This window comes from Parasteatoda tepidariorum, chromosome 5 (genome assembly GCF_982258835.1).
Source record: "Parasteatoda tepidariorum strain Cologne lab strain chromosome 5, Ptep-v5.0, whole genome shotgun sequence".
NCBI lineage: Eukaryota > Metazoa > Arthropoda > Arachnida > Araneae > Theridiidae > Parasteatoda > Parasteatoda tepidariorum.
Genome location: NC_141759.1, coordinates 110,985,981 through 110,999,147, shown reverse-complemented (window position 1 = coordinate 110,999,147; position 13,167 = coordinate 110,985,981). Strand labels below are relative to the sequence as shown.

Below are 13,167 nucleotides of genomic sequence, written 5' to 3'. Positions count from 1 at the left end.
CCATATGGTTCGGTACGAAATGTATAGAACGAATTTGTAATTAACAGATTTAGGACACGGATAAAACAAAATTTATTTACCTTCAAGTTAAACTTGTTTTTTTGTTACGAAAAAGACCTTAGCAATAAATTTTTTTCTTTTTTGTAAAAACCAAAAGACGATTTTCGCTTTCAAACTTAATTACATAATTAAACATTTCAACCAATCTACATGAAAATGAGTTGCTAAAACGAGTTCTGAAATAAGTAAAATTTTTCGTGTTTGATTTAGCAAGTATTGGAGTAAATGCAGCTGAAAGTAAAATACAAATTGCCAACAAAATGCGAACTTGTCTCAAGAATTTTTAACGTATTTTAAAACTAATGTACTAATAACATTTTATTTTCGCAAGTAGGTATTTTCATGGGGGTAATGCGCTATTTAGTCAAATTACTTGTAGTAAAATGAAGATTCCTTGTCTAGCACAAGTTTATGAGTTTTAATTATACTTGTTTGCTGCTGAAGTTGCAAAATAATTACTAACTGTACAGTAATCACTTAGAATTAGCTATAACACAAACTTGTTGCTTCAGAAGTAGATTAAATAAAGAGTTGGATAAAAGTAAAACGATAATTGGGATTGAACTGAATACAAACTACGAACTTAACTGGAAATTTAATTTTATGATCACAATCATGTTTTGGAATTACTAAATTTTTAAAGAAATTTCTTAATTTTATTTCAAACATTATATTTATATATATATATATATATATAAAACACTCGAAAATATTTTTAATCGTTTTTCAAAAAAAAAAAAAAAATCATAATTAGGATCTGCAGTAAGAAAATTTTTTTTCTATCATTTGAAGTTCTTAATTTAAAAACATAAAATCTATAAATTATTAAGTAATCATACAATATTCAATAAACAATATACATATACAATATTTAAATAATCGTAACCATTATATAATGACTAAAATATTGCAGAGAAAATGCGAAAATCATTTTTTTGTAATTTAGACAATCGACAGAAAAAATCTATTTTTAAAAGATAGAAAATTAAGCACTGTTTTACAAATTCCGAATTAAATTGAAATTAGTATAACTGTAGTGATTTACATACCTTAATAAAGATTTAGGAAACAAGTTCAGTAAAACTTTAATAAAATTTTAAAATTATCTTTTAGCCTAAAAAGTAGCAAAATGTTAAATTCTTTGGACAAACTGCGATTCGTAAATCTAATATTCCAAGTGATAAGAAATCGAAAAAAAATATATTCATTTATTCGATATTGGCGACCATTTGGCGACAAAAATTGCAATTTTCATAACCAATCAAAACGTAAAAGGATTCGAAGGCGAGAAATTACACATATGGAAGTTTCGGTTGTCTTAAATGTAGATGCAACCTGATTAGTTGATTAGTGAAACAGTAAACCACGAGGCATAATTACCCCTGCAAAGAAATTTCATCTGCCATAGCAAAGAAATAGAAACTAAAAAAATATATATATAAAGTTTATCATTATTTTTTAAAGTTAATAATAGAAAGTTTAGTTCGATGATTTTAAAGCACACATTACAGAAATGGTTGCCTAATTTTCGTGGCCTGTAATAAAAGAAAAGTATAATTTAATAAAAAAGTTAAAAATAATTTTTGCACAAAAAATTCTAATTTTTAAAAAAAAATTTTTTATAATGCTCACAAGCTAAATTAGTGTTGATTAAATATCATTATTTATTAAAGCGTATAGATTGAAAGTAGCTAAATATATTACCAAATTTTGAAAACATTATTTCCTTTTAAGTTTAATTATTTGTTTCTAAAATTAACAAACTCTCAACTTGAATTAATTTAGCTGTTTAAATAGTCTGAAATAATGGGGGGGGGGCAGATCTAGCAACACACAATATGTATTTTTGTTTTATATTAATTTGATTTTGATGTTACATTTCTAAAGAAGAAAATGTAACTGTATAAAAGGAAGTGCATGGTGCGTAGCGTATTTTAAAAGTGCTTAAAGATGCTTATTTTCCATTTTCGTTTCTGAAAAGTCCTTAAAGGTGCTTTTTTTCATTGGGTGTTTTTAAAAAGTGCTTAAGTTTCCCTCTTCGAAAATGAGATTTTTTTGTGTTTATAATCATGTCAATTTTTGCCACGTATTATGCAAAAGCTTACTTTTTCACATTGTTCTATTCAACGTTTTCAAAATTCCCTCGACCACAATCAATTTCTGAGTACAATCGTTCCGTAGCTTATCATTTTACAGGTTTGATGAAATCTTTGCGCATGTGCGTCCACTGAGCTAAGTTCTGAGAGATTATTGCACTCTCATGTGCAACTCTGCTGCATTTTGCAAAAGATATTCTCGAGCTCTATTTTCCACCCTCTGATATCGAAGCGAAAAATGTCATCTTTTTATAATGGCTAATATAATCAAGAAAATGGTTCTTTTTCAGAAACTGGTTATTTTATCAAGGTCATGTTAAGTCATTGAAAATTATTTTGCATTTTGTTAATGCATGTAGTGCTTAAAAATATTTTTGTGTGCCTAAGAAGTAGTTAAAAAGGTGCTTATTTTTTGTTGAAAGATTTGGGTGTTTTAATGAAGTCAAGTGACGATTTGATTTGGAAACGTGAGGCGCGATTAAAAATTTTGAATATGTATTAGAATGCAGCTAAAAAAATTTTAAAAATTTAAATAATATAGCAGCCGACTAATATAATAATATAATTAAATAATATAAACATAGCTACTGTATTTTGCCAGTTTCTCCTGGTCTACTGGTTTAATAGTAATTCTCCTAGTTTTTGTACATTTTAGAAAATTCTCTAACATTGAGTAAGTTACCTTGAAAAAAATCCCTATATTGAGATGACTGTTTGCTTGAATATTTAAATAAGTGTCACTAATACATAATGAAGCGAGTCTCATTAACAAAATTCAGTTAACTATATTTGAATTAAATGCCTTCTACTATTCAAAAAGATGAATAAACAAACATTTCAAGATCATTGAATGTGAAATCATAACTGGAAAATATGGCAGTTTCATGACTATAAAAATCCCTAAAATTGAGCGAAATATTTAGTGTATTTTGCAACAATTATCATGAAATTTATATCATTTTGATTTATATCATCAGGATTTCGTTCTATCTGTGTTGGCAGTCATGTATGAAGAAATTTTTTTTTTTGTACTCACATGCAGTCAAAACTTTAATTCTTAGAACCATTTTTGAATCTGATGAATGCACTAAATGTATGTTTTATATCCGATTACAAGTTTTATTTTATTTTATGTCCGTCGTTGAACAGCCGACCCATTTTTTGGGTTTACGACTGCTACTGCTTAACTCCGTAATCTTGTCATTTTGAACCCAATCCAGAAGACAAGGGAACTTCTGGATCAAGTATTGGGCGAAATTTGCCTTCGTGGAGGACTTTTAGATTATGGAACTAACCCGCATTTGTGTTACATGAAGACCCCCAGAATCTCCCACGGTTAGCTTGACTGCAAGGGGACTCCTGATCCATTGAGGATATGTCACGTGAGCATTGTGGTCGGTGCAAGCCGGATGTGGTATTCGTATCGACCAGGCATCGCTGCTAACCCTGTTCACCTCATTGGACGCTCTGAGAAATCCCGGCTCCTGATCACGTGATTTCTACTTTTTTAAAGTATTGAAGTGAAACAAGCATTTTAATTTATGGAAAATTGGATTTTAATATGAATTGCAATACAGAATATGACTTGCTATAGGAGGTATGCAAGTTAAAAATATATAATATAATATCTATGAATCACGAATAAAATATGAATCGCTAATATATAATATGAATCACGAATAAAATGACGATGAAATATGAATACAAAATCAATTACGACTACTTATTTGCCTTAATTGATTTTGAAAAATATCGAATTACATTCATGCAAAATTGCCAGGTGAATATCATATTCAGTCTGCGTATATTTAATCGGATATTAGAATGAACTTTAGTTGAACAACTCTTTTTATTACTTTAAGGCTAGCTGAATGAACGTTTCGTCATTATTAATAGATCTCCATTTATTTTTCTCTAGTGTGACGCAGAAACTATCTGTTTTAGATGGGAGTTCTGCAATATTTGCTGCAGACAGAAACATTAAACAGATTCATAATGCGTTTGATGATAGTTTAAATGAAAGTCTAGTTATACAATTTCGCGCAGAAGTTGTAAAAGATAACACTCCCGGTAGTTCATTTCTAAAGGTTTTCTTAATACTAAAATATTTTAGCCTATCTTTCTACGAATACTGGTGCATTTTTTAAAAAATAAATAAATAATAAAGTTTTAAAAATATAAAACAACTGCATCCTGTGAAACTATTGATTCATATAGTTTTTGGTGGGTTTTAAATAAAAGCGTGCTTGCTTTAGTATCCACATAGGTGTATTATTTTCCTTTTACCACAATTAGTTAAGCATCCCTAGCTTCAATAATAACTTAACAAGTAGCTACCACCGTGCTTACGTAAAATATGCTTAGGGGTAGACGGATCATGGATTAGAATCTTCTTGCTATCGAGCGAACCGTTGGACGATTTCATGGTTTTCCTCTCCATGTAACGCAAATATGGATTAGTTTCATCCAGAAGTTCTCCACAAAGTCTAGATTGTCTCTGTATTCAAGAATATTAAATTTCGAGAAACTTGCTGATCAGCTGATTGTTGGCTCAGATAACAGTAGAGATTTTCATGTTGCTTCCTGCTTCAATTGCTTTGGTGTTAACAGTCAGGCGTTGAAAACTGTTTTTCATGACATCAAAAAAGGGATTTAGTATAAGACTTGAACGAAATCTGCCTGCATTTAGTAGGGTTACTGTCATGCCTCCATGTTGTGATGTCATGTTGTAAAGAAAGACAGAACGCTCTGATGGAGAGCGGAAGTGAAGTCTTGGTCATCTTTTATCATTATTAATAAATGTTTCTTTTGTGTTGTTAATTGGTTACCATTTATTTGTCCAATTGTGTTTTGGGGAAGTATCTGAGTGAACAAGGGGAAAGGAGGAAAGAATATACGTTATACTACAGCACGCTCCCTTTCGAGGACCAGAGATTTATCATATTCTGTTTATAAAGAACATTTTAAGAATTGAATTATGAGAAGTATTGATTTTAAGTGATATTCTTAAAGAGGAGAATAATTGTGATTTAAAGAAATTATAATTATTTTGAGAATAGAAATAAATAGAACAATTATGTTTAACATAAGGGGAATGAAAAAAGAAGATTTGGTAGTAGCTGCCGAAGAATTAGGTTTAGAAGTAAAATCGGAATATAAAGTTGTTAATTTAAAAGATTTGATAGAAAAAAGTGATCAATTTAAAAATGACTTTGATTTTGTTAAAGAATTTTTAATTACTACAGTTTCCGAACGTATTGAATGAGAGAAAAAAGAAGCAGAATTGCTAAATGCGGAAAAGAATCAAAACAAGACAACAACTGAAGCAGCATTAGAACTCGAGAAGACTAGGCTTGAGATTGTTAAAGCACAATTAGAATTAACTAGAATACAGACCGAGAGTAATAGCTCTAACTCAAATGTAGGAAATGATTTTTGTTCAAATAATAATAACTTAGAAACATTAATCGAAAGCGTTAAAACTTTAACTATTTCCGTTCCTAGTAAACCCGAATCTTGGAATTTATTTTTTACGTCTCTTGAAAAAGCATTTGTAATAAAAAATGTCCCGGAAGAATTTAAAGTCGAAATATTATTTAATTTGTTAGGTGCACGAGCGACACATTTGGTAGTTTATGCAAACGCGGAAGAAATAAAATATTATACAAAAGTTAAAGCTTTAATTTTAAAAGAATTTCAACCTACCCCAGAAGCCTGCCTAGAAAATTTTCTGAATGCTAAAAGATCAAAAAATGAAAACCATATGCAATTTGCTAGTAGGTTAAGGGCCAATTGGGACTTTTATTGTGAACTTAAAAATGTAAAAGATTTTGAAACGCTGGATGAATTAATAGTTAGCGATAGATTACTAAGTGCGTTAGGCAACGAAACTCGAAGCTATGTTAGAATAAAACAATTAGATACTTGGCTTAAACCTAGGCAGATCGCTGAATTGTGCGATAATTGGTTTACATCTAAAGGTAGAAATTTTTCAGAATTGTATGATAATTTGGTTAACAATCGCAATCCGAATGGAAACACTAAGTATGTTCCACCGCCTTTGAGAAAACCCCCATTTACTAGAAAAAACAAATATTTTCCCCCACACACGCGAATGTTATATCTGTTCCAATAACTCATATATGGCTAACAGTTGCCCAAATAGAAGAAATAAATACTATGAACAATCAAATAAAGCCAGTAATGATATTCAAAATAAAACGCGAAGTAACACACAAACGTCTATGAATAAATCCAGTGATAATACTGCAGTTGTTACAAATGTAAATTCGAAACATTTGCTGAGTTCTAAAACTTTAAATGAAATTAATTTGTACCCGTTACAAAAAGTCTCCATTTCTATTGCAAGTAGACAAATAGACGCGATCATCGATAGCGGGGCTGAGATCTCTATTTTGAATACTTCCGTCTTTAGAAATAGAAGCTAAGAGAAAAATAATTTTACAATCCGCATTTAAAGAACAAGTCGAGGCGAAATTAGCTATATTGCCAGTATATTATAAAAACCCTGACGATTGTCTATTATATAGTTCAAATATTTTGTTTGCTTTAACAGATAAATTAAACATTCCTTGTTTAATTACACCGGACGCTTATAGCTCTTTGATTTATCAAAATGATGATTCAGCTAAAATCGAAAACGCTTTAGTTTTAGAATGCGACCCGTCAATAGACGTGGGGAAGAAATGAATAAAAGTTCACCAAGGTCAGAGGATTCATTTTCTCAATGGGAAGAAAGTGATAGAATGGTAGAAATCATATAAATCTCGGTGCGCTGCCGCGAAGCGGCATTAACCGATTCATCTGTAGTAGTAATTCGATGATGAGGGAAGAGAGTGATACAGGGTGCGGTATTTATTTAATGTCGAATACTAATAAATTATGCAGTTCTAGTGATGAATATTCGGAGGCTAATAAATTTCGAGAAATGCAGAATGATTGTTTAACTTTAAAGAATTCTTTTAAAGATGCTAGTTTGAAAAAGAATAATTTCTTTTTGCGGGATGATATATTATTTCAGAAAGATAAAATTTGTGGCGATACAATATATCAATTATTATTACCTAAAATTTATAGGGATAAAGTTCTTCAATTAGCTCATAATGAGAATCATTTAGGAATACGAAAAACTAAGGAACGCATAAAATTATCTTTTTATTGGCCTAATGTTTCAAAAGATGTTAAAAATTATTGCAAAACCTGCGAAAATTGTCAATTAAAAAGCCCGGAGCAAAAATCTGATAAAATTCCTATAACCCCTGTCGTTAGAGCTCCATATCCTTTTCACACGGTAAATATAGATTTAATTGGAGAAATTGTTCCATCCTCGGGTAGAAAACATAAGTATTGTTTATGTTTAATTGATCAAAATTCTAGATGGCCCGAAGTCGTCCCACTAAAAAAAATGTCTGCTAAGACAACATGCGATGCCCTTTTAGAGATATTCATGCGTACCGGAATTCCAGAAGTAATTTGTAGTGACCAGGGTACTAATTTTACTTCGCAATTGACGAAAGAATTTGAAAATAGGTTAGGAGCAAGTCCTCGATTTTCCACTCCATCTTACCCAGCTTCGAATGGTTTAGTAGAAAAATGGAATAGGGTATTTAAACAGATGTTACACCATGTTATCCGTTCAGATCCTACCGATTGGGATAAACATATTCCATATTTACTTTTTGCGTACCGCGAAGTACCAAATTGTACGACGGGAATATCTCCTTTTAAACTTATGTATGGACGCGAAGCTAGAGGCCCTTTGTCAGTTCTAAAATCTTCGTGGCCAGGAGAGATTCCATTACCCTTAAATCTTAGCAATTCGGCTGTAGATTATTTACAGGAATTAAAAATAAATTTGGAAAAGGTCGCTTCTTTGACTACAACTAAGAAACAAAATTCTTATGCCCATTATTTTAATCGAAGTACAAGAATGAAAGAGTTTAAGAAAGGTGAATTAGTCTATTTACTCATTCCGGATTCTTCGAATAAACTATGCGCAAGATGGACAGGACCAGGCGAAGTAATAGAACGAGTTAATCCTAATTCATATAAGGTTAAATTACCAGATGGCAATGTGCGACATATTCATGCTAACAAATAGGACATTTTTATGCTAGAACCCAAACCGTGGGAGTTATTTTTAAAGATGATGTTGAATTTGGTGAAATTCATCCTACACCAATTATAACACCTTCGTTAGGAAAAGATAACATTGAGGTAGATGTTAGTCATTTAGAAGAAAGTAAACAAACCGAGTTGCTTGAACTTTTGCACAAGCATGCATCATTATTCTCTGGTTAAGTACAAGTCGCTAATGTAGGTGAACATAAAATTCGATTAATACCAGGTGCTGAGAGGAAGAAACCCTACATTTACAAAATCCCCGAATCTTTAAAGACTGAAGTTGACAAACAAATTTCGGAATTAGAAAATCTAGGTCTTATTGAGCCCAGTGAAGCAGACATTGCGTACCCAGTAGTTTGCGGGGCAAAGAAGGATGGTAGTATGCGTTTATGCATCGATTTCAGACAGTTAAATGCCGTAACAAAACCCTTTGATTACCCAGTGGAAAATTCATCAGACCTCATCAACCAAATTGGACATGCTAAAATTATATCCTGCCTAGATGTATTAAAAGGGTACTGGGAAATTCTTTTAGAAGAGGAAAGCCGTGATCTTACTTCATTTAAAACTCAGCAAGCCCAATATAGATGGAAGGTAATGCCATTTGGTCTCCGCAACGCAGCAGCTTCTTTTCAGAAAGTGATGAACAGTGCTTTAAGTGAATATCGTGAATTCTGCAAAGCATATCTCGATGATATAGCTATGTTTTCTTGTGACTGGAATACGCATCTTAAGCAATTAGATATGGTCTGTCTAAATTAACTGATCTAAAATTCACCGTTAATGTCAAGAAATGAGTTTTCGCCAAAACACAAATCAAGTATCTAGGTCATATTATAGGAAATGGTAGATATGAACCAGATCCTGAAAAGCTTCGTGCTATTGAAATCATCAAAACACCTAAAACCAAGTCAGCTTTAAAAACTGCGTTAGGTCTCTTTAATTATAACAGAAATTATATACAGAACTATGCTGAGGTAGCAAAACCACTGACTGATTTAACTAAAAAGAAAGTTCCAGAGCTTATTCCTTGGACTAATGTAGAGGACTTATCATTCCAAAAACTAAAGAAAAAGTTGAGTGAAGCTCCTTCTTTTTATACTCCAGATCCTAAAAAACCGTATGTTATACAGTGTGATGCAAGTTCCTATGGTGTTGGTGCTTGCTTATCCCAAAGAGATGATAACGGTCAACTTTGCCCCATCAGTTTTGCTAGCCAAAAACTGAACAAAGTGCAGCAGAACTGTTCTACGATTGAACGTGAAGCGTATGCTGTAGTATGGTCGATTAAAAAGTTCGAAAATTACGTGTTTGGTGCGAATATTGACATTATAACTGATCATAATCCTTTAATATCTTTACAGAAGTCAGTACCCCAATCTGCTATGTTGCAACGGTGGGCTTTAGCTCTCCAAAGGTACAATTCATATCACACACTGTCCAGGTGCTCAATTAAAAAATGCTGATGGTCTATCAAGACTTCTTCTTCTTCTTCTCATTGGCACGACAGCCCAGGATGGGCCTTGGCCTTCTCAACAAGCCTATGCCAAGACATTCTTCCCTTAGCCAAGGTTCTCCAGTTTATTATCTTTAAAACTTGTAGGTCCTTTTCAAGGCTGTCTAAAAATCTTAGGTTTGGCCATCCTCTTTTTCTTGTACCTGTTGGCCTGGCACTGAAAACTTTTTTGGTTGTCCTGCCATCCTCCATTCTTATAATGTGGCCTGCCCATTTAATCCTTTGAATTTTGATAAATTTAATGACATCAGGTTCTTTATATGCTTTGTTAAGTTCCGTGTTTGATCTTCTAAACCAGGTATTGTTTTTACTTATTCCACCAAAAATGCTTCGCAGTATTTTTCTCTCAAATCTAGCTATCATATTTTCATCTCCACGGGTCATTGTCCAGGTCTCACATGCGTATGTAAGCACTAATCGTATAATACATTTATAGAGTAACACTTTTGTTTTTCTTTTTATTAGGCTTGACTTAAGATATTTTCTTAGACCATAAAAACACTTATTGGCCATCATGATTCTCGTGTGTATTTCTTGTGTTGTTTTTGTTATTAATCTTAGACCCCAAATAGGTGAAGCTATAGCCCTCAGCTTTACCCTCCTATAAAATATTTCACCTTAAAAAGTTCATTAATAATGTTTTAGTTGTAAACTAAAAATGTTTATGTTTTCAGAACAATTTGGACACTCCTCTGAGAACATTGATACTTCTTCTGGCGTTCCCTTTTTATGATCATGATTCTGAAATGGTGTATGTTGCTGGAAAGGTCAAATATTTTCTTGTTCTTTCTTCTAATGTCTCAAACAAAATAATGCTTTTTAATGAATAATATGCTATTTTTATAACTATTAAGAGTTTGAAACATCTCAGGGTTCTTAGTTGCCCTGATATTCTTGATATTTCTGATCATATATAGTCCTGATTTTTATCTTTTTTGTCATGATGTTCCTGATTTTTGTGTGTTCAGAACATTCTATGTATATAATTACTGAACTGTCCATAAGAGAGTTTGAATCTTCCATTATTTTGGGAATGGTTAAATTAATTTTGAAAAAAAAATATAATTTTCAATCCAACATCTTTTAAAATGCACACTATTCGATGGTTCAAATTTATGAACCACTAACTTACATACACTATTAAATCATACAACCTTACCTGCAGGATACTTTGTTACAAATTATTTAGGAATGCAGTCACTTTAAGAAAAGATAATCAATAAATCTTACGTAGTATCAAATTTTTATGGTGAAGAATTCACGGTTCATACACTTATTTATGCAATTACAATAACAAACTTTAAAGCGTTGATTTTTGTAGTTTTAAAAACTATATTGATTTATCTCTTTCATCTAACTTAAAAAATAATCAATGCTTATCATGTCATAACATTTTTAAATGGGAAATTGAGGTATTATGCACTAAATTACTTTTGTACAAAAGTGTTAACACATTCACTGTTCAAGATAATTGTATCAAGAGATTTGTATCAAGAAACCCTACTTTAAACTTATTTGATTAATACGTAGACTGCCGCATCACCCATATTCAGGTAACAGCATAGTTTCTGATCAGACCACGTCACCCGTATTGGGGTGATGCTTATTTATCTCCTTGCGAAGGATATTCGTATGTATTTGAAAAGATATTTCACAGGACGTAACAAAACTATTGAATTTTTATAAAAGTACAGTAGAGAACCAATTATCCGGGATGCTCGGGACCATCGCTATCCCGGATATCTGAATTTCCCGGTTTTCTGGATCGATCAAAAAGTGTCGTTAATCGATGTTTTATCGAACCCGAAGTACAAGGAAAAAGTGTAATGCATAAAGTAAGAGAAGAAAAAAAAGGTACTCCTAACTTTAAAAATAAAATAAAAAAATGGTAGAAATATAACATTTAAAAGAATAAAAAAATTTGCAAGTTTAGACTAGAAAATCAAGTTTAAAAAATACAAAATTCTCATATTTATTTTCTAAAAATAATTACAATTCCTAAATTAAATAATATAAATAAAATCCATGATTAAATAACGCAATATATTTCATACCTAATTATACGGGGAGAAACGATAAAATAAAAGGAAAACTTATTAATCTAAATAAAAACACTTGAAAATTATCGAACCGAAACGATAGTTAAAAAAGGCACTAGCATAAATATTAAAACCCGGAACAAGGCAAGATCAACGGAATTCAAAAAAAAAAAAAAAAAAAAACCTAATGATAAAATTTATGAATAAAAAGAATTAATTTATTGAGTGCGAAATTTATCGCGAAAAGAAAAAAAATCAAACGTAGTGGAATCAGAAAAACAAAACTGTAATCTGCTTCATAAAATAATCCTATGTTTAAATTAATAAACAATTCTCCTTTTATTTTATTTTTCTTGTTGATAAAAACAAGATTTTTAATTACAGCAGATGTGATTCCACACCAAGAAAAACTTGCAATTGATACCGCACTTCCAAAGAATGAGAATTTATTCAAAAGAAAAAGATTTTATTTTTATTAGTCGATGTCAAATAAATATATTTTTCTCTTTTCTTTTTCTGTTCACTGATATGCATGCAATGCATTTCATTCCTCCCTTCCCTGCCTTCAAGGTCACGGAGAAAATGACGTTTCTCTGGGTAAACGGGGGAAAAAATTTTCCCCTTCCTTACATTTTCCTCTACTTAACTTCAAGGATGAGTCCTATTTCCGCTTTTTTTGTTCTAGTTTAAAATGGCGGGAAAATCGAGCAAACTTTTTCCTGGTTTCCCGGTTATCTGGATACCGGATAAATGGTTCTCTACTGTAGTACAAAAGTGATTAAGAAAATTATTGTGAACCTCATGAAAGCGTTCCGGTTCACTTCTATTTGACTCGCTAAGAAATAAGTTTTCCATTTTCTTTTAGAAAATTTAACTAGTTAGAGTAAAGATTTTAAGTAATACTCCTCGTTGATCCAAACTGATCATGCGATAAGAAGCAACTGACACAAATAAACAGACATGATACCATGGAAACAAACGGAGCGATATATTATCCTTGAGATCTCCAGAGACTCACATTATTGAAATATTGTTGGAAGTACTTAGCAGAATACGCTTCGTACCACGTTACTCGCGGCGTGAAGGTGATTTCACTGTAAATGCGTGTGGCAGTCTACGTGTTAAGGAAGTCTTGAACTCTATTAAAAAATTTAACTAAACATTGATATGAGGAAATGTTAACTGATTGATACTGATTATTTCAATGTAAGAGCACTGTAAAATTTTATATGTATTGATCTCTAACTATTATGAATTCTTCAGTACTCCATTTATAGAATTATACTGGATACTGTTAAACTATCTGACTAAA

At 31.5% G+C, this 13,167-nt stretch overlaps 1 long non-coding RNA gene across 1 annotated transcript in view; it reads left to right on the top strand.

Moving 5' to 3' along the window:
* LOC147809998 (uncharacterized) overlaps window positions 1-13,167 on the top strand; it is a 59,916-nt gene that overhangs the window by 35,885 nt on the left and 10,864 nt on the right. The window contains exon 2 of the long non-coding RNA XR_015434042.1: window positions 10,491-10,583. This is a non-coding gene — a long non-coding RNA (uncharacterized LOC147809998). The remainder of the gene's footprint in view (window positions 1-10,490; window positions 10,584-13,167) is intronic.